Here is a 25952-nt window from a genome sequence, read left to right as displayed (position 1 = left end):
ATTACAGGTGATTTTAATTATCTTCTTTAACAAAAAACCAATAAAAAAAAATCCATATGATTAAATTACAAAAATAATGTAGGATCTTAAAGAAAATCTCTAGAATCTAAGAAACTTCTGAACATATAATAGAGAGTTTAACTCATCCTGCATTGAATAGATTTTTCAAATAGCCTACTTTGATTCTAGAATAAGGTACTACAAGAAGGAAGGAAGGAAGGAAAGAAGGAAGAATTAGAGAGGAAAGAAGAAACAATGCATACTAATAATATGTAACAATAACATCTTACATCACTTTCATTCTGCCTCTTACAAGCTCTATAATGTTCTAATAAATGCTCAGTCTCTTTGAAGCCACTTGTTTTTGTTTGCTAAGAGGGGTAGCTGTAGCTTTGTTTCTATTTCGTAAGTTGCTATGCACATCAAATTAGATAATGTATATAGAAATTATACAAATGTAATAATGAATGAAGGAAGGACCACTTTTGTTTATCTTTCTACTAGCAAGTGCCTTATGGGCACAGCACTTCATGTAGTAAAAGCCTTCAATACATACTGTGCTATTGTTGCAAGATAATGAAAATATAAGGAACTTCAAGACATAGAACAATAAGAATTTTAAAATATTTTTTTTTATTTTATTTGAAGGTGTGGGGGTAGAGAGAGAGAGAGAGAGAGAGAAACATCCACTGGTTCATTTCCCAAATCATCACAATGGTTGGGGATGGGCCAGGCCAAAACCAGAAGCCAGGAACTCCATTAAGATCTCCTATATGTAGCAGAGGTCCATTGCTTGGTCCATCTTCTGCTACCTTTCCAGACATATTAACAAGGAGATGGATAGGAAGGGGAGCAGTTGATAGTCAAACTGGCACTTGGGTATGGGATGCCAGCATTGCAGGTAGTGGCTTAACTCACTCTGCCAAAACGCTACTCTCATCAAAAAGATTTTACTTTAAATGGTTTACCTTTTAATATTTGAAGATATACTGAAATTATTTATCTTGTCCTTTAAATATGGATGCTAAATACCAGTGTGTTTATCTGGATTTCTAAATGAAACATGGATAGCTAGTGACAGTTTTCAGCTTCAATACCAGATGTTTTTACGGCTTTGCATTTTGTACTTTTAAAACTCTAGATATAGGAGATTCTAATTTACTTTTTTTTATTGGAAAAATTATATTTTGGAAGAACTCACTACAGAAGGTGACAGAATTCCAAAATCAAATTACATGAAAATATACACTGCAATTTCTTTGTACAATAGGTGAGGGCAATCTGCAGAATAGAAGAATATAGGCAAAGAAATGTGAAGGGCAGAGAACAGGAGGAGGGTAGCAGACCCAGAAGTGAAGTAGAAAGCTGGAAGATGTGCATGCTTTATTTATCCAAACTTACCATTAGGCAACTGAAGGGCAAATAAAACCAAATTGAAATCTTGCGCTCTTTGGGGTAAACTGCAGGACGTTGGATTCAGAACCAGCTTTTACTTTAAAATAAGTTTTTCAAATGCTTGATTCAAGTGAAAGATATTTTTTAACTTTTATTTAATAAATATAGATTTCCAAAGTACATCTTATGGATTACAATGGCTTCCCCCCGCCAATAACTTCACTTCCACCTGCAACCCTCCCATCTCCCACTCCCTTTCCCATTCCATTCACATCAAGATTCATTTTCAATTCTCTTTATATACAGAAGATCATTTTAGCATATATTAAGTAAAGATTTCAACAGTTTGCACCCACACAGAAACATAAAGTGTAAAATACTGTTTGAGTACTAGTTATAGCATTAATTCACATTGAACAACACATTAAGGACAGAGATCCTACATGAGGAGTAAGTGCACAGTGACTCCTGTGGTTGACTTAACAAATTGACACTCTTGTTTATGGCATCAGTAATCTCCCTAGGCTCTTGTCATGAGTTGCCAAGGCTATGGAAGCCTTTTGAGGTCGCCGACTCTGATCTTATTTAGACAAGGTCATAGTCAAAGTGGAAGTTCTCTCCTCCCTTCAGAGAAAGGTACCTCCTTCAAGTGAAAGAATTTTAAGAAAAATGAAGTATTATTCAAAGTAGTTAAAACCAAGCCTCAAAAAGCAATGACATAAAGTAAGTGTTTTCATTTTGAAGGAAAATAGATAATACTTTTCACAAATATATTTCACTAAATATATTTAGTTACAGATGTCTTGCAAGGTCTAATTAAAAGATTAAAGATCATAGGTCATTCCATTGCAGAAGAGAGTAACATTATTCAATAAATTTCTTTAGGCCAACTAATTCAGAATTGTTGAATCTTTGTAGTGACTGCTTAAATCAAACACTATTTCATGTATCTGTTTTAAAAAGATACCATAAAGAAATATGTGAGGTAATAGGGCAATAGCAATTTGTTAAAAGCTAATCTACTTAGAAATGCCTTTTTCAGGCCGGCGCCGCAGCTCACTAGGCTAATCCTCCGCCTTGCGGCGCTGGCACACCGGGTTCTAGTCCCGGTCGGGGCACCGATCCTGTCCCGGTTGCCCCTCTTCCAGGCCAGCTCTCTGCTGTGGCCAGGGAATGCAGTGGAGGATGGCCCAAGTCCTTGGGCCCTGCACCCCATGGGAGACCAGGAGAAGCACCTGGCTCCTGGCTTCGGATCAGCGCGGTGCGCCGGCCGCAGCGCGCCTACCGCGGCGGCTATTGGAGGGTGAACCAACGGCAAAAGGAAGACCTTTCTCTCTGTATCTCTCTCACTGTCCACTCTGTCTGTCAAAAATAAAAAAAAAAAATGCCTTTTTCAGAAGCAACATGGTGGAATAGTGACAGGGAGATCTGCCCTCAGCTCCATGAACTTAGAAAAAAAAAAATAGAATCAGGTACACTCTCAAGGGAAATTTGTTGGGAAAACTGCAGTGAGAATTCTTGCAAAAACAGTGGAAATGACCTGGACCTGAGTAGAAGGTACAGACATGCAGCAATGAGCATGGAGCGTGAATACAACAAAAGAGTCAGCAGGCTGCTCTGGAGAGCAAGGTGAGGTCAACTGCCCATGCCACTGTTGATAACAGCTGGAGGGAGAGTCTAGTAGGCTGCACTGTGTTTGAATCTGGCCTGGAACCCTCAGGGGAGCTGGGCGACTGCTCACTAGGCAGGGACTGGTTGAGCGGGAGGAGGAAGTGGTTCATCTCTCTGTCTCCTTCTTCCCCCTAAACACCAGTGCCCTGTGGCTAGCCGTGGGAAGGCTGGTGCCATTTCGGACATGAACAGGTTGCATCTGATCCCAGCTATTCTGTGCACACCCAGCAACTAGCAGGCACTGTCAGCAGAGCAACCACAGCAGTTCAAGTCGATTGGTGGAGACTGTCCCCACCTTTTCATCTGGGCAACAACACTGGGAGGCGGAGCTATCCCCCTTGAAGGGAAGTGCCACCCATGGGTGCTCTTGTGTGTACCCCTCATAACTGTGATAAGGAATAGGACTGAGGCCAAAGCACATTGTTTATGCTTGTGATTCAAGGATTTTACCAGAGAGGAAAATCTGTGTTCCACACTGACTTTGAGAATGGCTGGGGGGATCAGACTTGATATGCCAGGGTGAAATACATATGGACAGAGGCTTGGGAAACCCTCAATCTTTATGGACAAGACAGGCTAGTGGAATCTCTTGCACTCCTTGATTAGGAGCCCTGGGTATTGAACTGTGAAAACGCTATGACTGTGTGAGAGGGGGGCAGGGTGTTGCTGGGGTTCTGTGTAAGCTCTGGTTGCAGAGTCAAACTCTTGGAACTCCTTGATTGCTGGGGCAGTTCATTGCATCTGGAACCATTCTCACAGTGAGGACTACATAGATCATTTGTGCAGTTCATACAGTGGTGTTGATGAGTGTTGGACACACTGGGGACTAACATCTGGGCATTGCTCAGCTTGAAGGAAAGGAGGTAAGGGGGTGATCATATCAACAGACAGGCTCCCTGGCCACACCCTTCATACACTTCTTGGTATTCCCTGAAAGCACAGTCTTTCCACTAAACCACAGAGGCACGGCTCAAAGATAAAAGTCAGCAGAGGAAAAAAAAAAAAAAAACAGCAATTAACTCCACAAATGTCTAAAAATGAATGCAGAAATTCAGGAAAGAATAAGAAAGACATCATGATACCCTCAAAGAACAAAACATTTCACTATCAGAATGTGAAAAGGAAGAGATTGATGAAATGTCAGAAATGGAATTCAAAAAATTAATCACAAAATTACTCAAAAACAATCAGAAGCAAATCCATGAACTAAAGAAAACTATATATGACATGAATGAAAAACTTCTGCATGAAATTGAGATTTTAAAGAGAAACCAAAATTAAATATTAGAAATGAAGAATTCAGTAGATCAAATAAAACAATGCAATGGAAAACCTTAACAGCAGACTTAGTGAGGCAGAAGAAAGAATAGCCAAACCAGAAGATAAATCTTGGGAAATCCTACAGTCAGACAAAACAAACCTTAAAATCAGTGTTGGATATTTATGGGATACTTTAAAATGACCTAACATATGGGTCTTAGGAGTTCCCCAAAGTGTGGAAATAGAGAATGGACTAGAAGGCCTATTTAGTAAAATAATTACAGAAAACTTCCCCAATCTGGAGAAAGAAAGGGACATCCAAGTAGATGAAGCATTAACAGACATGACTAGAAGAGATCTCCACCATGATACATTGTAGTCAAGCTCTCCAAGTATAACATAAAGAAAAGATTCTAAAATGTGCCAGAGAAATCCCAGATTACTTTCAGAGGATCTCCAATTAGACTCACAGCTGACTTCTCATCAGACAATCTATAGGCTAGAAGGGAATGGTGAGATATAGTACAAGTCTTAAAAGAACTGTCAGCCTAGAATACTTTACACTGAAAACCTATCATTTATAAGTGAAGGTGAAATAAAGACCTTCCATAACAAAAAGAAATTGAAAGAATTTGTCACCACTCATCCAGCCTTACAAAATATTCTTAAGGATGTGTTACACACTAAACAGAGAAAGATAGCCATCATTATGAAAGAGTGAAAAAACAGAAAATCCCCCAATAGAAGTACAAAAAATCCAAAGTAAACAATAGGAATATTTATGAGAAAATGTCAGGACCAAGTCCTTGCTTATCAATAGTAACCTTGGATGTAAATGACCTCAAATTTCCGGTTAAAAGATTCAGAATGATTGAGTGGATTAAAAAACAAAACCAATCTATTTGCTGCCTACAAGAAGCACATCTCACCAACACAGATAGACTCAACTGAAAGTGAAAAGATGGATAAAGATATTCCATACTAACAGAAAACAAAAAAAAAATCTGAGTTTGCCATCCTACTACCAGACACAATAGACTTCAACACAAAAACTGTTACCCCCATGTTCACTGCAGCACAATTCACAATAGCTAATATAAGGAATCAACTCAGATGTCCATCACCTGCTGACTGGATAAAGATATCACAGTATATATATGTATATATATATATATATATATATATATATATATATATATATATAATGTAGTACTACTCAGCTGTGAAAAAATGAAATTCTGTCTTTTGCAACAAGATGGTCACAACTGGAAGCCATTATACTTAGTGAAATTAGCCAGTCCCAAAAAAGACAGATATAATATGTTTTCTCTGATTCAAGGTAATGATAGAGTACCTGAAATACAATGCGTTTGACTGAAATAGACATTTTGAGAATCAATGATTTTTTTATAGTCCTTGTCTCTTTCATTAAGGAACAGTGTTTTGTTTTGTGTTGTTTTCTCTTCATATTATTTAATGAGCTATTTTACTTAGAATAGTGTTAACTATACAATCTTAAGTGTGTTGAAAATAAATTATTGTAAAAATTAAGAGTGAGAATCCAAGAGGGAGAGAGTGAAAGGCTTAGAGCATGGACTGGTGGTAAGTGCCACTATGTTCCTAAATCTGTATAAATGAAATATACAAAACTTGTATAACTTAAACTATATATGTATGTATGTATGTGTAAAATGCCTTTCTCTTACAGAGGCAGATATTTCACACTGCTCTTCAAGCTAAACATCAATGATTGATAGTCAGAGGTCAGTGTTGTGGTACAGAGCATTGTGCTACCACCTACAATACCAGCATCCTGCAAGGGCACCTGTTTGAGTCCCAGCTGCACCACTTTTGATCTAGCTCCTTGCTAATTTTCCTAAGAGAGCAGTTGAAGATAGCCTAAATGCTTGAGTCACTGCCACTAATGTGGGAGACCAGGATGGAGTTCCAGGAGGAGGTCTGGATTGAGTTTTATGATCCTGGCTTTGGTGTGCCCCAACCCCTGGATGTTGTGGCCTTTTGGCAAGTAAACCAGCAAATGAAAGATCTCTCTCTTTCTCTGTTTCTCCTTCTGTCTCTATGATTTTGCCTTTCAAATAAATAAATAGATCTTTAAAAAATGGCAATCTTTAGAAATCTACAATTCAATTATTGGAAGTCTACAATTCAATTTTATAACATGTTGGAATGGGCCAACTTCTGCTTACAAATCACTCACAGTTACTCTACTGGATCTGTACAGGCCAAAGGAGGAAGAAAACCCAAGGCAAGAAGTTTAGGAATGCAAAATGATTATCTTTCATGAAATCCAGTTGAAACTCTGAGTTGGGTTCAGAAGGAAGAAGGGAGACAGACTTGCCAGCAATCAGAGTAGAGATGTCCAAAGCATAATTGAAGAACTGTAAATTTGACTTTGAAATGCTTGATGAAAAGGCACTATAGGAAACATAATTATTAGCATACTGTTTAATGTTTTAATTGGATGCATTTTGCTGTACTTTGCCAAAGTGATTTTTGAAGTTGATTGCATTTTTGTCTCCTTTCCTATTCTTTAAAGCTCAGCCAACCTTGGTAAAAGAGAAAAAGGCGGTAGATTACATACATAAAAGAAAGAAAGCTAATTATTTAAGAATGTGTGGTTTTCCCTCCCTTGAAACATCACTCTTAAGTTTCTAATGTGGGGGCAACATCCATTCTTTTATAGAGGGAATAATATTGTGTTGGGCAGCAAATCATTGCTGTCCTGGATATTTAAAGGAATTCTGTTTGTTGTATTAAATTATCCTGTCATCTGTACAATACACTACTGGCTTTGATTATAAAGCCCTTTAATCATTGATAGCAGTTACTTGTTAAGTGTGGCTTTTATTGTGTTCATATAAGCTAAATTGTTCATTATTTCTTAAAAAATCAGATAGCAAGAAATCAAAGGAATAATTAAATTAATTTGTTCAGAATTTATTATTGATATGTATGAGAATTATAAAATGTTTACTAAAATGAGAACGAATTTTACAAATATAGTATTTTAGCATGCTGAGCATTTTTTTTCTAAATATATGAGACAAAAACAGTCAATAAATTTGATCACTTTTCTCTTTTAGCCATGCAGATTTTTCTTTGCAAATCACTCAGGAAAAAGAATAATGTAGTCTCAAATTCATGTGAAGGTTCTTTGATCTTCATGTAAATAAATAGGCTATCTTCCTCTCATAGGACTCCTTTTTGAATATGATTTCTTTCATCAGGTAGTTTGTCTCATCTTTGTGAACATCAAGGTAGTTTGCTTTAGAACATCAAACAGATATTTCCTACACGTTTACAGGAAATGTATTAAACAATATAAATGGCAAAACTTCCTCTCAACTTCCAGAAAAACAGAAAAGGCAATATTTTCTGTTGCACACCAATTGGTAGGAGGCACATCCTTAATTGTAGTCATAATATTCCAGACAAATAGCAAGCATTTCCAGCGCCTTGAAGGGAAAAAAAGGAAGCTTGTATGCTGAGAAAGTTCAGCTAACTTTACAGAACTGGGGGAGAAAATCAAGAACATATGACTTAGAAAAAAAGACCATAGACTAGAAAGAGTCACAGGAGTTTAAGATTGTATGTTTATTACAATAAGAATGTTTATAAAAGAACACTCAATGAAATACGTCCAAGTATTAGACATAGTCTAGGTTAGCTTGAGAGGCTCAAAGAGGATTTGATCCGTTTCTTATTTTTCCAAGCCAGCTCTAATTTATCTGAGTTCTTTAACTCCCAGTTGGCTCAGCAACTTTATGATTCTTGGCACAGTGTGAAATACATTTTTTCTGGTCTTTGAAAGTTGACCGATTTCTTGCTGAATGAACCAGTCAGCCAACTGTGAAGCCAATTTTCCTAGCTTCAGTAGACAGGCAACTTTCTGGTTTTTTTTTGTTTTTTTTTTTTTATTCAGAAATTAAAGATTTTTTTAAATTATCTCTAGTTAAGGATATGCAACAATGAAATTTCTATGTTCTGATACTTGGACTAGTCTTGTTTAACTCATCAATAATTGCATGACAATTGATACACCTTTCATTTGCTTGCACTTATGCTTTTTCAAACTGATTCAGTACCAAAGTCATTCAGTGGGCACTTACCTACTAGAAGCAAGGCTTCCAAGGGAAAAAGATGTTCAAAACTCTGTTCCTGATGTCTAAGCAATCGCACTCTTAATGAATAGTTATATGTCTGGCTAAAAGCTCTTAGTCAAGAAAGGTACAACTTTCAACTTTCATTATAGAGGTTTATTTGTATTAGTTTTACAGATTATTTAAAGAGATAACACTTTTATAATTTCCTGAGGTAAGACTTATTTTAAGATTTACTTTATTTTTATTTGATTCAGAGTTACAGAAAGAGAGAGGGAAAGACACAGAGAGGTCTTCCATCCACTGGTTCACTGCCCAAATGGCTAAAATAGCATGTGCTGGGCCAGGCCAAAACCAGGAGCCAGGAGCCAGGAGCTTCTTCCAGGTTTCCCCCATCAGTGTAGGGTCCTAACCATTTGGACCATTCTCTGCTGCTTTCTTAGGTGCATTAGAAGGGAGCTGGATGGGAAGCTGAGCAGCTGGGACTGGAACAGGCACTCAAATAGGATGCTGGCTTACAGGTGGCAGCTTAACCCACTACACCTCAAACTAAGACTTCTTAAAAGAAGAGTGCATTTAGCATATGTTTGAATGATAAACAGACAATGTCTATATGAGTGATATTGGAGATATAGGCAATAGAAACACTTAAGTAGAAAAATAAGTATCTCTGTTGCTTATAAATATTTATGACTGAAACACTGTGTTCATGGGTATATGAGGAGTATTTTCACATTCAATTTTCATTATTAAAAAACTAAGACAGCACAGTGGTTAAAGAGCTCAAGTCTAGTGAAAGAGATCTGGCTCAAATATCAGTTCAACATCACTAGTAATAACATGACTTTGGGTTACTTAAGCTGGTAAATTTCAATTTCCATAGTTACAGAATAGTAGATGGTTATTACTCAAAAACAGATTAAATAATGTAGTACATTTTCTCATAACTTCTAAACATAATATGAAATCAATAATTGTTATCTAACCAAGTACCTGAATATTACCAGGGTAGAATATTCACTGATTATTTTTCTCATTTTTTAAACATGTGAACTCTAAAATGTTGTAATAATTACATGATGCTACATTATCTAGAATTTATATCTTCAGATTTTTTATCTATAAATGGCTTCACCACAATCATTCACTACTGTGTAGTTTTGTATTCTCCATATTTTAAAATTACAAATAGTTATGTTTCCGAGCTTACTCAAATCAATATCTCAGCTTGGAAGACTCTTCTTTCCAAAAAGTTGTAAATTTCCTCTCCCATGTAGAAAGACCATATCCAAAATAAATGTTCATACTTTTGTTAGAAGAATGACCTCTCATTCTTCCTTTTGAAACTGAAACTCAGAAAGTAAGAAGACACAGATGAGAATCTGCAGAATGAGCTTATGAATTCCTTTTATATGTTTCTGAGATGAATATTTGTCATTCAGTCAATTTTACACATGTTCTATGCATCTATGTAATTATATATTCTTCTATATATTTTAAAACACCTGCTAAGTGTAATAATCACAAAAGGAAATTATAGTTCTATATGAGATATGTAAGCAGTCATTTAACATGAAGTTTAATTACTGTTTAATAAGACAATAATAGGTATTTTTTAAAAAGAAATATAAAAATACATTGAGACATGATTAAATGAATAAAGCAAAAATATTGCCATGATGTTTTATTATAATTCTTAAAATTGGGTATGAAGTTAAAGATATTTTATCTCACAGAAACATAATTTTGACTCTACACAACTGATGAATCTGAGAAAACCTTAATTGCTTCTTATTCTACAGACAACTTTCAATTCATTAATTTCCTTCTTCCTTTCACTTCTCTCAGATTGTTATTTTTTAAATAAACTCAGGTATAATTACTGAAATGATCATGCAGGTGACTGGATATGAGATCATTTGCTTGAAAGCAGATGACTCATTATTCTAGTGACTATCTAATTTCATTATTGTTAATACTACTAGTAGGAGTAGGAAAAGAAAGGCAGAGAAATGGACAAAAAGAAACAGAGAGACAGTGTTCCCATTCACTTGCTCACTCATATTGTAGGCCATACAATAGCACGAGCCAAGGCTAGGAGGTAGGAATTCAATCAAGGTCTCCCATGTGTGTATTAACCCTACGCCTTTAGCTGTGACCTGATCTCTCAGTATATCCACGCAGCAGGAAGCTAGGATCAGGAGAAGGGCAAGGACTGGAAGTCAACCACTCTGTATGATATGTGGGCATCCTAACTGGCTTCTTAACTACTATGCAAAATGCCTGCTCCAATTATTCTGTGTTCATAAGAAAGATTTCTTAATTCTACTTTCTTTTCTTGTGTCTCTGTATGTATGACTATACATTTTGTTTCTACAACTATATATTTTTCATGAGTTCTTTTAGTTACAAAAAGAGAGGGAGATACAGACAGAGAAAATGACATCTTCATACGCTGGATCATTCTGCAAATGGCCACAACAGGTGGGGCTAGGGCAAGCTGAAGCCATGACCCTGGAACTCCATCCAGGTCTTCAAGGTGGGTTCAGGGGTCAAACCATTTGGGCAATCCCCCACTTCTTTCACAGGCCCATTAGCAGGGAGCTGGATGGGAAACAGAGAAGTCAGGAATCAGACCAGTCTTCCAATATGAGATACAGCACTGTAAGCAGCAGCTTAATCCTCTGCTTCATGGCAGTGGCCCTGTACTATCTATGTAATCATTGTTCTTTATTTCTTAATATCGAATTATATAACATCATTCATGGGAAAATTGATTAGATCTAGTAGTAAATATGATGTGCTCCTAGTGGGTGCTAGCTTGAGCTAATTTCTTAGAACTTTGGATTTCTACAACTTTAGCTGATTGATGTTACTTTTGGCTGAAGCTCTGATTTTTAATATATAGTGTGAGGCAGAGTCAGATAATTTCAAATCAAATGGAAAGAACCTCTTTGTCCAAGCTTCTTAGAATGGAACTGAGTACATGGACAGCTCTTGGAATTAAAATTCTTCACTATTATAAACATTTCAATCATTTTAATGTGTTTTTCTCTGAAATATTGTGCCAAGTGTACTTACTACCTATATAGTATCCCTTTCTTTTCTTCCAATTGCCTAGAAACACATCTAAGACACATACTTTATTTTGAAAGTAAATATTTGGGTATTGGAGGATTACATATGATTGATCATATAAATGAAGCTTCTTTCACTATTTCTATTATGGAGATCATTCTTTACTGTCCTCTCGATGCTACACAGTGGATCCAGCTTTGGCAGTTGAGTTAGAATCTTTATGAGATAACTGAAAATAGCTTTATGACAATTTCTTCAACTCAGTGTATCTCTGATTTTATTTCCAGTATTTCTTTGTTCACTAACATGTGAGAATAATCCTCTTCTCCAATGTGATACCTTCACCATGAACTTTGTCTCCAGTCCTCAATTCCTCCTTCAGACCATCTAATTCCTATCCTTAAAATTTTATCTTTTGTCCAGAATTTTCTTATCATCATCCAGCAGTTCTTATCAAACATAGACAACTGAATTAGTCTGTTTACTGTAACTAGTGTGTTTCCGTTGTTGCTAGATTTTTTCTTCTCTAAAGCATAATGCATTGACTGATGTTGCAAAAACCAACTTTAGCTACATGATATATTTTATGGTAATTTCTGTTTTCTTCATAATGCACAGCTTGAAAGTTAGTTGGAACTCATGATGTACGTCGTTAAATAACTCACTCAGATCTCCACGGTAAACAGCTATTTTTGCATCATTTCCTCCACACTAAGACGACAGGAATCATTATTTTAAGAACATGCCTTTGGTTACTCCCTGATGTGCTGTAGTTGATTACCATGACAGGAGACCTATGCTGGTAATGTTCATTGTTCCTTTCTTTTTATCTCAATTATATTTGAACAATAAGGAAGGAACAATATTTGCATGAACAGTTTTGACCATGGCAAAGAGTTGAAGGTGATACAGTATCATTATGATTACTGTGAGTAGTAATAAATGCCATAAAAATCTACGTTGCTAATAATACACTTTTCTGCAATAGGCTTTTTCTAATGCACTTAAAACTACTTATAAACATCAATTGAGTCAACTTCACAGCATCTCATGAAGAAAATTTTCCATTAAGTAACACTGCTTCACCACTGAGTCCTAACCTTTACAATCTTGTTCTCTGCCCACACACACTAGTAATGTTGCTTCTTTTATTCTTTCAGTCTAACTGTACTAACTCTGAGACCTTCTACTATTGGATCATGCCATTTCTTCACATCCTGGCTTTATATTGTTCTAAGACTTTAGGTGAATATTTAAACCAGTTGTTATTTGGTATTTCAACCTTCTCAGCCTTGTCACAACATCACAGTTACAAAGATACAATAATAGTGAATGATTCTATTCATTTCTAGGCATGAGAGTATTCTAATTAACTAAAACTAGAAAACTAGTTACCTGAAACTTACAGTATAAAACAATTGTTTATTATGCTCATGGACTCTTGAGTGTTAAAGATTTTTCCAGAGCACAGCTGGGTGATGGGACTGATTCACAGGGGCCAGGAACTCATTTGGCTCATTTGGAAAATTGCATGTTGGTGGCTGAAATCATCGGAAGGTTTACCTACTCACATGTTCAGTAGGAGAAGAAAGAAAGGAAAATATATTTACTTGTTACTATGTGCTAAGATATGTACTAGGAAACTCATGTTAATTTTCCTGTTTGATCTTTAAAATAAATTATTCAACCTCTATTTGCTACTGGTAAGTCTCAAAGAATCACCTTCTTTTCTCAGTCACTTCTACAAGATAGCAGATGTTGCCTCTGTTCTTTCTTGTCCAACTGTTTTTCCATTCATCAGTGGCACCTCACTTCATGAACTACACATCCTTCTATGTCTTTCAGTGTTTTTCAATATATTTTCCATATTTTTCTCTCTCCATCATCTTCAGTCCATTTTCTCTAATGTTTCTGCTTGAGATGTTGTAAAAGCCTCCATTATAGCACTTATTTGTTTCCACTACTTTTGTACATATTTATTCCAGCAGACTGTGGACACATTGAAACCAGAGATGGTACCACTTATCATAGAGCCTGGCGAGCGGTTATTGCTCACTAATGTCTATTAAGTGGGTTTTTAAAAATCAGAATGAATGCAATATTTCTTATTCTTTTTAACATGTACCATTTAAAGAATCTTATCCTTTCTAGCAAGTACACAATACATACAGTTACAAAACAAATATAATATATGTTATAAATATATTTTACAGGAACTGCAAACGTGATATACTGATGCCTTTTGGGGGATTTGATACGCTTTAATCACAACTCTGTATCAATGTTTTTGATAGTGTCAGCATCTAAACAGAAAGCTTTGAACTTAAATTTGTTTAAATAATTGGGAACAATTTATAAATATTGTTGTTATTTGGGGCATGTCTGTTGGAAAAATATTTTATTTATTTCAACTCACATTTAAACTAACAGAGATACTCTCGGTGAGAAAACTCATTTCCATTGTTAATATGGTATGTATATATGCTTTGATTGTTTTAGATATGTAATTTTATATATTTTGTTAATCAATTTATTTTTATTACATTCAGCTAAAATGTATCAATGCTATATTACAAACAAGAAAATACATGTATTCTACTTTGGGCACTGAAAGTAAATAAATACATATCCAAGTCATTTAAAGTTGATAGGAACCTAATAGTATGACGGTATAGAGTGGAAGCTCAGATTAATCTAATTTATCTTAAAAGCAACTTCTCAAGTTATATGAAATATGTAGTAGCTTCCAAAAAAAATTAGCCCATTGAATTTACTTTTCCTGATGCTACCCAATAGTCATAACACAACTTTCACGTTCTTAAATTCTCAATATTATCAAGTGTGTGGCAAGGGAAACTCAAAGGAACATAATCAGACATTCTCTCACAGCTACACAATGTTCTTACGTCACAAGGCACAATCAAGATCAAAGCCCCATACACTGATGTGGGCATATGTTTCACAAATTTAGAAAGAGAAGTCACTGACAGAGTAGTTCTGGACCTGCTATTTCCTGATTCCCGTTGACCCTTGTCTGGTTTGTCTGAACAGGTCTCAGAAGGTTGTTAATTAAATCCTTTGCTAAAACATCATGAAAAATAAAAATAAAAATAAAAAATAGAGAAGTTGTGAAAGTAACTATTCAGGACTGATTTTCAGGACTAAATTCTGGAATCCATACAAATGGAAAGGAAAATAATATAAGGTAAAGTAGGGTCAGCTCCCAGATATACCTATAGTTCTAGCCAAAATTATAGGTGGGAAGTGTAAAAGATGGATTTTTTTTTTTTTTACAAGAAAAACACATTCATCAGGCAGTAAGGAGCCTGACTAGGTTGCAAAGCTGTACAGCCCATTGTTCCATGGGCCAAAAGGAAATTGTGAAATGTCATGACTATTTTAGAGGAATGATAAACAAATAATGTCTTACAGGTTTTCATCTTGTGAATATGTACATAGCTTGAAATATGATAGTATTGTGACATATTTGAGTACAATTACTGAGCATGGTTTAAATGCAGAGTAGGAATAAAAGAAAGAAGGAAAATGTTTGTTTCTTTTTGGATAAGGTCTTGTGCCATTCTCTCTATGCATTTTGATTTTCTTCACTATTAGAAAAATATAAAGGAACTCAATACAATTCTTCAGTCATTTACCAGGCAATAACTACAAACATGGTATAAGAAACAGTTTTTGCTTCAAATAATTGGGAATGATATATACTGAATGTAATTAAACAATGTTAAGACATATGATAAATTTTTTAAAGTCGATTCATTGTATAACTACAGAATTAATATATGACCATGTTATATTTAACTGTTGTCAATTCCATATCTTATAAAGCCCTTTGCTTTCCTTTGTACCTGATAGAAATTGGAATTCCTATAAATATGTACATAAATGGTTTTATGTGTTTCCCTCCTCCTGCATTTGGTGACTTCTCTTTCCCTACTCCTTCCTAAAATCTGTTAATTCTGAATGCCTATTCCTCTGACAACACATAAGACAATGCACTACTGCTTGCTTCATTGTGATATACATTTGCATCCTCCATCTGCTGACTATACTCTGATAACTTCAAAACATCTGATAAGGACTCTGGTGTTAGCTCCACATATTATTTGTGTGTATGGTATGTGTACATGTGTATTCTTGTAAAAATTCATCTTTAACAATAGCAGCCATGGAAACTCTTTAGTTCTTCATCACAGAGGGGCTGAAGAACAGAACATCCGCTGGTTTAATTGCAGGTATTTGTGTTGAAGAAATGAAGATTGTATTGATTCAGTTCCCAAGCCTTATGCCTTTGCTCCCTTATCTCTGAACTCCCATATCTTCATACATTTATGGTAATTGCTGTTTGGTAACCAACAGGCCAACCTGTTTGATCAGCTGCACACAGACTTGTTATGTAGCAGCTTAGCTTGCTCCATGGCACTTTTGTCTGTAACTTCATATAAAAAGTTGGGAGGGAGTGGCTGGGTCATTTACAATCAGCCAACAGAAGCCAGCAGCTGTGTTCCTGTGTATATGTTTGCCCATCACTGCTAATAAAGAGGTATGAACTTCCACAATGCTTCTAAGTTGTTCTTTGTCTTGTCTGAAGATAGACCTAAGTTCTTGGGAGTAAAACTCCTGAATCACAACGTGTTTCTTTTTAAAACAGCATATGAGCTGGCATATGAGCATAAAACAGCATATGAGCTGGCATGGTGGCAAAGTGGATTAAGCTGCCACCTACAACACTGGCATCTCACATGAGGGCTGATTCGAGTCCTAGCTATTCCACTTCCTATCCAGCTCCACACAAAGGTGCCTGGGAAAGCAACAGAAAATGACCCAAATGCTTGGACCCCAGCCACCGACATGGAAGACCCAAATGGAGTTTCAGGCTCCTAGATTTGACCTGCCCCAACCCTGGTCATTGTAGCCATTCGGAGAATGAACTTGTGGATGAAAGATTCTCTCTCTCTCCCCCACCCCCTTTTTCTCTCTCTGCTTCTCTCTGTCTCTCCATTTCTCTCTATAAACTCTGCTTTTTAAATAAGTGTGTAAATATTTAAAAGATAAAAAAAACACCATTGCCACAAGAACAGTAACTCACTATTAACAAAAGCACTTTTTCCAGAGTTGTCATTCTGAGTCCTGTAACTCTAGGAAGAATCAATTCATAAACTCTTGTATCACAGATTTTCTTATAAGTGCATGTAGTTTTGTGTATTTTGAAAAATTATCCTAGAAACAGTCCATTGACTTCTTCACATAGACAAAGATCTTGTGACTAGAAAAAATAACAAAAAAATCTTTGAGATTCCAATAAGAACTCTTTAGACTCTTTTCCTTCTAGTAGCTATGTAATACCCTCCTTCTCAAAGGAAAGAGACTATATATATATATATATATATATATATATATATATATATATAGTGAATTACTGGCTTTAGGCTTTCGCTGTTGCTTGGATTACTGATCCATATAGTAGTATAATGAGAATATTGGAATCAGGGAACATAAGTTTTCTGGTTCTCACCCTGCCACTAAAAATAATTAACTCCAATTTGCAAAATCGTTACTGTGAGATAGGCAATTTCCACATATTACAAGATAATATATCAAAATATACATTTGTAATATTGCCACTTCTATTACTGAAGATCTTCAGTTGTAGTTTGGGAATAGCTCTATCTCCACTCACCAGCCTTATCCCAGATGCTGAGCATGGATCTCCTTATATTTTATGAAGAAAAGAATTGCCTTATCCATAACAGAGTTTGCAAATACTCAAGATTTTGTTTTTATGATGTGACAATAAGTCTTGAAGTGTGTAGTCTCAGTATGGTACTTTAAAATGTTGCTCAAAAAAGCTGCCAAACACTAAGGTTCTTTTCAGATTCCTGTTATGCCATCCTTGATATTTGTCACCCTCATAATCAGACAATGGATGTTCTAAATAGAGACATTATCATAGTGCCCAAGAAAGGAAAAAGGGCAGCAAAACAAAACAGTCATTCCCGAGTTGATTTTTTTAATTCAGAAAATAATAGCTAATTTGGAAGCCCCACTGATTTGATTGCTTATATCTGGTAGACCATATTTGGGCCATAAAGCCAGCACCAACCACACAGGAATCTAGATAAGGTGAAATAAGTTTTTAATGGTAAAACTTGCCCTCCCAATTCCACTTGGAAAGACACAAAGAATTAATATTGTATTGGCAACTAATACTGTGCTGTATTGTGGAAATAAAAGCCAATGCAATAAAATTTCTGAAGTTTATCAAAATCGGAGTATGAGTCGGATAAAATTATTATGGGTTCCTGTAATGTTTCTGTGTGTGTGCACGCATGTGTGTGGGGGGGGGGTGAAGAGAGAGAGAGAGAGAGAGAGAGAGAGAGAGAGAGAGAGAGAAAGCTCCTAAAACAGCAAGTTTTCATGAGGTTCATGAGCTGAGAAATGGGAAAGAGGAGCATGACATGATTAGGAGAAACTGAACATCAACTGAAGAATCACATCTTTTCACAAACACAGTCACTTATAAATCAGTTGCAAATCAAGTCCCCAACAAACTATTCTTCTCCCAATTCTTCTCCCTACTATCAACTGAGAGGCAAAGTAATAGAAAACCCCATCATGGTTAGAACTAACTGAGCCCCTAAAAGGAAACCTGTCAAAGTGAAATGGACACTATGAGAAACAATGACTTGATCAGCCCTTGTCCTGACTGTCAAGGAGCAACTTTCTACTTTATTCCTTTAGTAGTTTTTTGTTCTACTTAAAACCATTGGTTGAACTCTGTAATTAATACACAATTATTCTTAGGCATTAAAATTTAACTGAAAAGCGACCCCTGTTAAATATAAGAGTGGGAATAAGAGAGGGAGGAGAGGTACAGTTCGGCACATGCTCACTCGGACTTACCCCTAATGGTAGTTAGAAACGTGCCAGGGGATTCCAATTCAATCTCATCAAGGTGGCATGTACCAATGCCATCTCACTAGTCAAATAGATCAGTTTCAGTTCATAATTGATCATAATGATAGGATTAAGTGTCAAAGGGATCACATACACAAGACTAGTGTCTGCTAATACTAACTGATAGAATTAAAAAGGAGAGAAGAATCCAACATGGGAAGCGGGATACACAGCAGACTCAAAGAATGGCAGATGTCCTAAACAGCACTCTGGCCTCAGAATCAGCCCTTAAGGCATTCAAATCTGGCTAAAATGCCCATGAGAGTATTTCAGGCATGGAAAGCCAAGACACTCTGGCAAAATAAATAAATAAATTAATTAATTTAAAAAATGACCTAAATGAAAGATCTCTGTGAGTGAGATCCCACCAGAAAGAACGGGCCATCAAAGAAGGAGGTACCTTTCTCTGAAGGGAGGAGAGAATTTCCACTTTGACTATGGCCTTGTATAAATAAGATCAGAGTTGGCAAACTCAAGAGGCTTCCATAGCCTTGACAGCTCATGACAAGAGTCTCAGGTGACTACTGACACCATAAATAAGTGTCAATTGTTAAATCAACAACAGGAGTCACTGTGCACTTACTCTCCATGTGGGATTTCTGTCCTTAATGTGTTGTACTATGTGAATTAACGGTATTACTAGTACTCAAACAGTACTTTATACTTTGTGTTTCTGTGTGGGTGCAAACTGTTGAAATCTTTACTTAGTATATACTAAATTGATCTTCTGTATATAAAGATAATTGAAAATGAATCTTGATGAAGAATGGGATGGTAGAGGGAGTGGGAGATGGGATGGTTGGGGGTGGGAGGGAGGTTATGGCGGGGGAGCTGCTATAATCCAAAAGTTGTACTTTGGAAATTTATATTTATTAAATAAAAGTTAAAAAAAAAAGTCTCCCTCAAAGTGTGTGTTAGACATTTAATTCCCAGTTTAAAGATGTTTGGAGGTGAGTCCTAATGAGAGAAGTGTTTAGGCCATGAGAATTCCATGACCATGAATGTATTAATGCTAATTAGAAGAGGACTTAAAGTTTCAAGTTTGATCTCTTGTTCTTGTTCTCTCTGTCTCTCCCTCTCTCTCTCTCTTGCATTTCTGTTTTCTGCCATGGTATAATGCAACAAGAAAACTCTTGATCTTGGAATTTCCAGCACTTAGGGCCATGAGCCAATAAATTTCAGTTAATTATACTCATATGTTAACATGTTGCTAGGGGATTATCTAAGAAAAGGGGCATTTATTTGGGCTCAGAAATTTTTTTTCAGATCCTCATCAAGACTACTCCATTGTTTAGAATAGCGAAGACATGTGAAGTCACCAACATATGATCAACAGGATTAGTTTAAAACTGAGACTCTGTGGCTGGTGCTGTGGTGTAGCAAGTAAAGCTGCCGCCTGCAGTGCCAGCATCCCATATGGTTGCCGGTTCAAGTCCCAGCTGCTCCACTTCCGATCCAGCTCTGCTATGGCCTGGGAAAGTAGTAGAAGATGGCCCAAGTCCTTGGGCCCCTGCACCCATATGGGAGACCCAGAAGAAGCTCCTGACTCCTGGCTTCAATCTGTGCAGCTCCGACCGTTGCGCCAACTGGGGAGTGAACCAGCAGATGGAGGATCTCTCTCTCTCTCTCTCTCTCTCTCTCTCTCTCTGCTTCTCTGCATAACTCTGACTTTCAAATAAATAAATAAATAAATAAATCTTTAAAAAAAAACTGTTTAAGACTCTCCTCTCCTCAGCCTATCTCAGTAATAAATTAGGAATTGCCCTTTATCTAGCCTTTTTCCCATTTACTCCTCATAACCTATGAGAATGACATTATTTTAGGAGTCATTACACAAATAAGTAAAGTAAGGCCTGAGAATTATGAAAGTAACCTTGTCCAATCAGTTAGACAATAGGAGTGAAATTTGCAACAATTACATTATCCATGCCCCTAAATATCATGCTACATTAGCTTACATGGCTTCAATTTTTCATACAGTAAATGCTATGGTTGAAACAGGTGATTTTGGGGCTGGCCCCGTAGCTCACTTGGTTAATCCTTTGCTTGAGGCACCAGCATCCCATATAGGTGCTCGGTTCTAGTCCCAGTTGTTCCTCTTCCAATCCAGCTCTCTGCTGTGGCCCGGGAGGGCAGTGGAGGATGCCCCAAGTGCTTGGGCCCCTGCACCCCTATGGGAGACCAGGAGGAAGCATCTGGCTCCTGGCTTCGGATCTGCGCAGTGCCATCCATAGCAGCCATTTGGGAAGTGAACCAATGGAAGGAAAACTCTTCTCTCTCTCTCTCTCTCTCTCTCTCTCATTCTCTCTCAGTCTATAACTCTACATATCAAATAAGTAAATTAAAAAATTAAAATAAAAAGAAACAGGTGATGTTGAACTTTTTTTCTGGTTCTATAAAAACTTTTATGTTCTTAGGTAAAATAAAAGATACCAAAATCACAAAGGTACAATGCCACTAACCACCAAATAGATCTCATCATCAGCGCCTTTCAATGTACAAGAAGGGAGATTGCAAAGTTAAGCTTACAAAAGGAGTTGAGAAGTCACTCCAAAATATTAACAACTCTGTCATAAGAAAATTGTATAATAGAAATGAATAACATTTCCTGTAGCATTCATGGCTTATATAACATTCTATTTTTAAAAAATATTTATTTATTTATATGAAAGTCAGAGTTACATAGAAAGAAAGAGTTACATAGAGAGAGGGATATATATATATATATATATATATATATATATATATATAGAGAGAGAGAGAGAGAGAGAGAGAGAGAGATTGAGAGAGAGAGCAAGCTTCCATTCACTGGTTCACTCGCAAAATGGCCTCAACTGCCAGGGCTGTGCCAGGCCAGAGCCAGGAGCCAGGAGCCAGGAGCTTCTCCCAGGTTTCCCACATGGATGCAGAGGCCCAAGGACTTGGACCATCTTCCGCTGCTTTCTCAGGCACATGAGCAAGGAGTTGGATTGGAAATGCAGCAGCCAGGACTTAAATTGGTGCCCATATGGAATGTTGGCACTTCAGGCAACAACTTAACCCATTTTGCCACATTGCCAGTCCCACAGTAAGAGACTCAATTTAACTGCAATGTTCTACATGTTAGTTAGTCGAGGCACTCAGTCAAGTACAATTCACATCTCTTTGGCATTGGCATGGACATTTCTTCAATCCTCATTTTAAAGTACATCATATATATAAGAATGTAGATATTTTCATTTGATTCTCATTTCTGATTTTTTTCAAATACCTTTGCAAACCTTAGTAAATATCTGATTATTCTCAATACTTGAAAAGATACCTTAAGATGACAGCACCCTAACCATATATTTTCTTATGAAAGAAGTAAAAATCAGAAGAATTAGTTGCCATTAAATTTTTTAAACTTATTGATACAGTAAATTACAAGTATTCTAGTTATTCACTATAACACAAAAGGAAAGCCAAAGAGAATATTTCGTCCTTGGCTTCATTGTTAAGTAAACAAACCAGTAGGCATTAAGGCTGATCTATTTATGAAACACTGTTTGTACCAGAGAAGCTAAGATTGCAAACTGAGTTTCTAGGGGTTTATTTTTGGTCCTCTCTTTCTCTTCCTTTTTCTCTTCCTCCTCCTCCTCAAGCTCCTCTTTCTCCTTCTCCTCCTCCTCCACTTCCTCCTCCTTCTTTTTCTTCCCTTTCCTTCTTTACAGAGGCCATAAAAATCAAAAAAGATTATTTAGAATAGAGAATCTGAGTGTAATTGAAATAAATGATCCCAGTAACACAAGGTAAAACTTGTTCATTTTGTGTATATCAATCAGTTTAAGTTCAGTGCTGGATTGCTTCTTGAAAATATTCATTTGGCACTCTTTCTTATAAAAAATATGCTGTTAAAAGCAAAGTTTTTCTTGTGATCTATTTTCAAGAAAAGACAATCTAGTAAAAAAGAGGACACTCAACAATATTCAGTAACAAGACTTCTCAGTGCTCTCTTCCTAGAATTCATTGACACTTTGTTAGAGTCGTAAACAGTCTGTGGACTAAATTAACCCATCAAGAAATCTGGAGCCAGTTAATTTTACTAGCAAATTCTGTAGTTGAATATAAAGTTATTGAAAATGTTAGTCAAGGAGAGTGTCATGAGGAGTAAAGTGTTACACTATTTGTTCTAACATCCAAAGTGAAACTAAAACTCTAAAGATACTAAGCTTATGGAAGGTTTAAAATAATGTTGAAATAAATGAATACATAATGAATATATTACCTCACTTAAGCCTCACAACTATGAAATGCAGTAGATTCTATCGTAGTCCTTTTATGCTGATGAGTTTGAGACTCACAGGTCAAAGAGCCTAAGCAATAGATTCTAGATTTGAAGTGAGGTAGTGTGACCCTAAAGTGTATTCCCTCACCATTATAGTTTCTTGATTGCACACTAGACTTGAAACAACTTTTTTCTAAATTATATTTTAATTTACATTGAACCTTAATAGTGTTTGGGAGGTGCTTATTGAAAGAAGAGACAAAAAATCATAATCTTATTGAGCAAAAGATCATTTTAACATGGTGCATTTTATACTCAGGAGGTTGGACAATGTTCAGCCAGTCATGCTTTTCTGACCATACATGTTTAGTTTATGTCCTGTGACAATGATAAAATCATTAGGGTAGGTGTTCAAACTATGCTACTTTAAAAACTACTGTGACAGTGTACTACATTTTAGAGTTACAGATGTGACCAGATTCTTGCAAGGTATGTGACATGATGAATATAGGTTATGACAACTTAGTCCCAACATATCATAGGTTTATTCAAAACTAATGAAAACAGACTGTGGCAGGAGTGGGAGAGCTGTGAGTAAGAGAGGGGAAAAAGTTAGGTATATCCATTGATCCATTGCTATTAATTTTTTTCATAGATTTCAGAATGATATTTAGACTCAAATGTCAATGGAATATGATATGAAATTAAATAAATCAAATTTTCTGACTAGCCATTGTGATTATACTGATAACTTGTTTATGTCATTAGAAAATATGCCTGACAATTTTAGTGATAAATGTGCTTCTAGAAATGTTTAGTAAATCATTTACAAAATCTGGTGTTTCATTTTGTATAATATAGAATGATATTTGCTTGTTGGATATAAAATAGCTATCTTAGTCTGTTCAGGCTGCTGTAAAAATACATACTCTGAGTCACTGTAATCAACAGAAATCAAATTTCACAGTGGTAAACACTGGATGCCCTAGATCTGACAGCCAATTTACCATGTGGTGAGGGCCATCTTTCTGGTAAACAGAAAGCTGTCTTTTTGCTGAGGTCTCACATGGTGGCAGGGGCAGGAAAACCTCTGAGAACCCTTATATAAGAGCATGAGTCCCATTCATGAAGCCTCTGTCCTCAAGACCTAATCACCTCTCAAAGTCCACACCACCTATATCATCATCTTGGGGTAAGGATTTGACAAATGAATTTTGGAGGAGGACATAAACATTCAATCTAGAGCGCTGCTAATTTAGAAGAGAAGTAAAGGAATTATTCAGATATTAAACTGGCTGGTGCCGCGGCTCACTAGGCTAATCCTCCGCTTGCGGCGCTGGCATACCGGGTTCTAGTCCCAGTTGGGGCGCCAGATTCTGTCCCGGTTGCTGCTCTTCCAGTCCAGCTCTCTGCTGTGGCCTGGGAGTGCAGTAGAGGATGACCCAGGTCCTTGGGCCCTGCACCCTCATGGGAGACCAGGAGGAAGCATCTGGCTCCTAGCTTCAGATCGGCACAGCACACCGGCTGCAATGCACCATCGGTAGCAGCCACTTGGGGGGTGAACCAACAGAAAAAGGAAGACCTTTCTCTCTGTCTCTCTCTCTCTCTCTCTCACTGTCTAACTCTGCCTGCCCCCCCCCCCAAAAAAAAAGATATTAAACAACCCTTTATCTATCAATGAATATTTTACATAATTTAAAGTATAAAAAATATAAGAATAATATAGTATAAGATAATCTAGTAAAAAAGAGGACACTCAACAAAATTTAGTAACAAGACTTCTCAATGCTCTCTTCCTAGAATTCATTGACACTGTTAGAGTCGTGAACAGTCTGTAGACTAAATTAATCCATCAAGAAATCTGGAGCCAGTTAACTTTACTAGAAAATTCTGAAAATAATATAGCATAAATAATATAGTAAAAGAAAATAAAATATAAGAATTGACGGCAGTATACATACACATTATAAAAATAGTTACTGTGCAGATAAGTATTGTCAATTTAAAATCTAGATTTTCTTTACGGTCTATGGAGAATTGGATTCCTCCACTTGAATTTCAGCCTTAATATATTTCTTCACAGAAGCCTTCTCAAACATTCTGAAACTCTCAAATGAGGTAAAGCCCCTACATTAGATTTCTATCGAATTCTTTTTTCCCTGGCATTCAAAAAAGACCATGAAAATAGAGAAATCTGGGGTCAGCATTGTGATACAGCTGTTGACCTGCTGCTTACAACCTGGTTCTAGTCCTGGCTGCTCTACTTCCAATCCAGCTCCTTGCTTCCATGCTTGGGAAGGCAGCAGAAAATGGTACTAGTGCTTGGGTCCCTGTACCCACGTGGCAGACCTGATGAAACTCCTGGACCCTGGATCCTGGCTTCTGCCTGGCCCAGCTATGGCTATTGCAACCATCTGGGTGTTGCAGCCTTCTGGGTAATGAATCAGAGAAAGAAAGATTCTCTCTCTCTCTCTCTCTCTCTCTCTCTCTCTCTCTCTTTCTCTCTCTCTCTTTCCTCTCTCCCTCTAGCTCTATAACTCTTCCTTCAGATAAATAAATAAATCCCTTAAAAATAAAAAAAAGATAAGTAGCTTTTTGGTCTGGGCTGCAGAAGAGAGTGGAGGAAGGGAACATCATTTGGAAAATATGGCAGCAAGGTGCACACACTGTGCCTCTGCCATGGTTCCAAGGCCTACCACCTTCAGAAGTCAACCTGTGGTAAATGTGACTACCCTACCAAGCACAACAGAAAGCATAATTGGAATGCCAAAGATAAAAGATGAAACACACTGGGACTGGTCAGGTAAAGTACCTAAAAATTATACACTACAGATTCAGGTACAGATTCTGTGAAGAATCAACACCTAAACCCAAGAGAGCAGCTGGTGCAGCATCTAGCTCATCTTGAGAAAATCAATTAACTGTGCAATATAGATTATGGTTTAAATAAATAAATGAAGAACTTTGCTGCCTGGCCAGAATTTGCTAGTAAAGTAAAGATTTGGGGGCTGACTGCCTAATCAAAGTGTGTCTCAGTATTATGAGGAAGCAGAAATGGGCATTCTCTATTCACACTGAGGATTTTACAAACTTGGTGAAAAGGAATTTTGTTAAAATAAAAGTAAGAAAGTTTCTAAATGAAATAAATACAGCTCATTTCATAAAGAGTAAAATAAACTCCAATATGTCAAAAAATTGCCCAGAGT

General features: G+C 36.6%; 1 pseudogene; it reads left to right on the top strand.

Annotated features, from left to right (window-relative positions):
• The first annotated feature begins 2968 nt into the window (after nt 1-2968).
• LOC133766335 (large ribosomal subunit protein eL37-like) lies at nt 2969-25654 on the top strand (annotated as a pseudogene).
• Nucleotides 25655-25952: the final 298 nt, after the last annotated feature.

Source organism: Lepus europaeus, chromosome 9 (assembly GCF_033115175.1).
Source record: "Lepus europaeus isolate LE1 chromosome 9, mLepTim1.pri, whole genome shotgun sequence".
Lineage (NCBI taxonomy): Eukaryota > Metazoa > Chordata > Mammalia > Lagomorpha > Leporidae > Lepus > Lepus europaeus.
The sequence above is the reverse complement of the archived record's forward strand: the minus strand, read 5'-3'. Positions and strand labels throughout refer to the sequence as shown.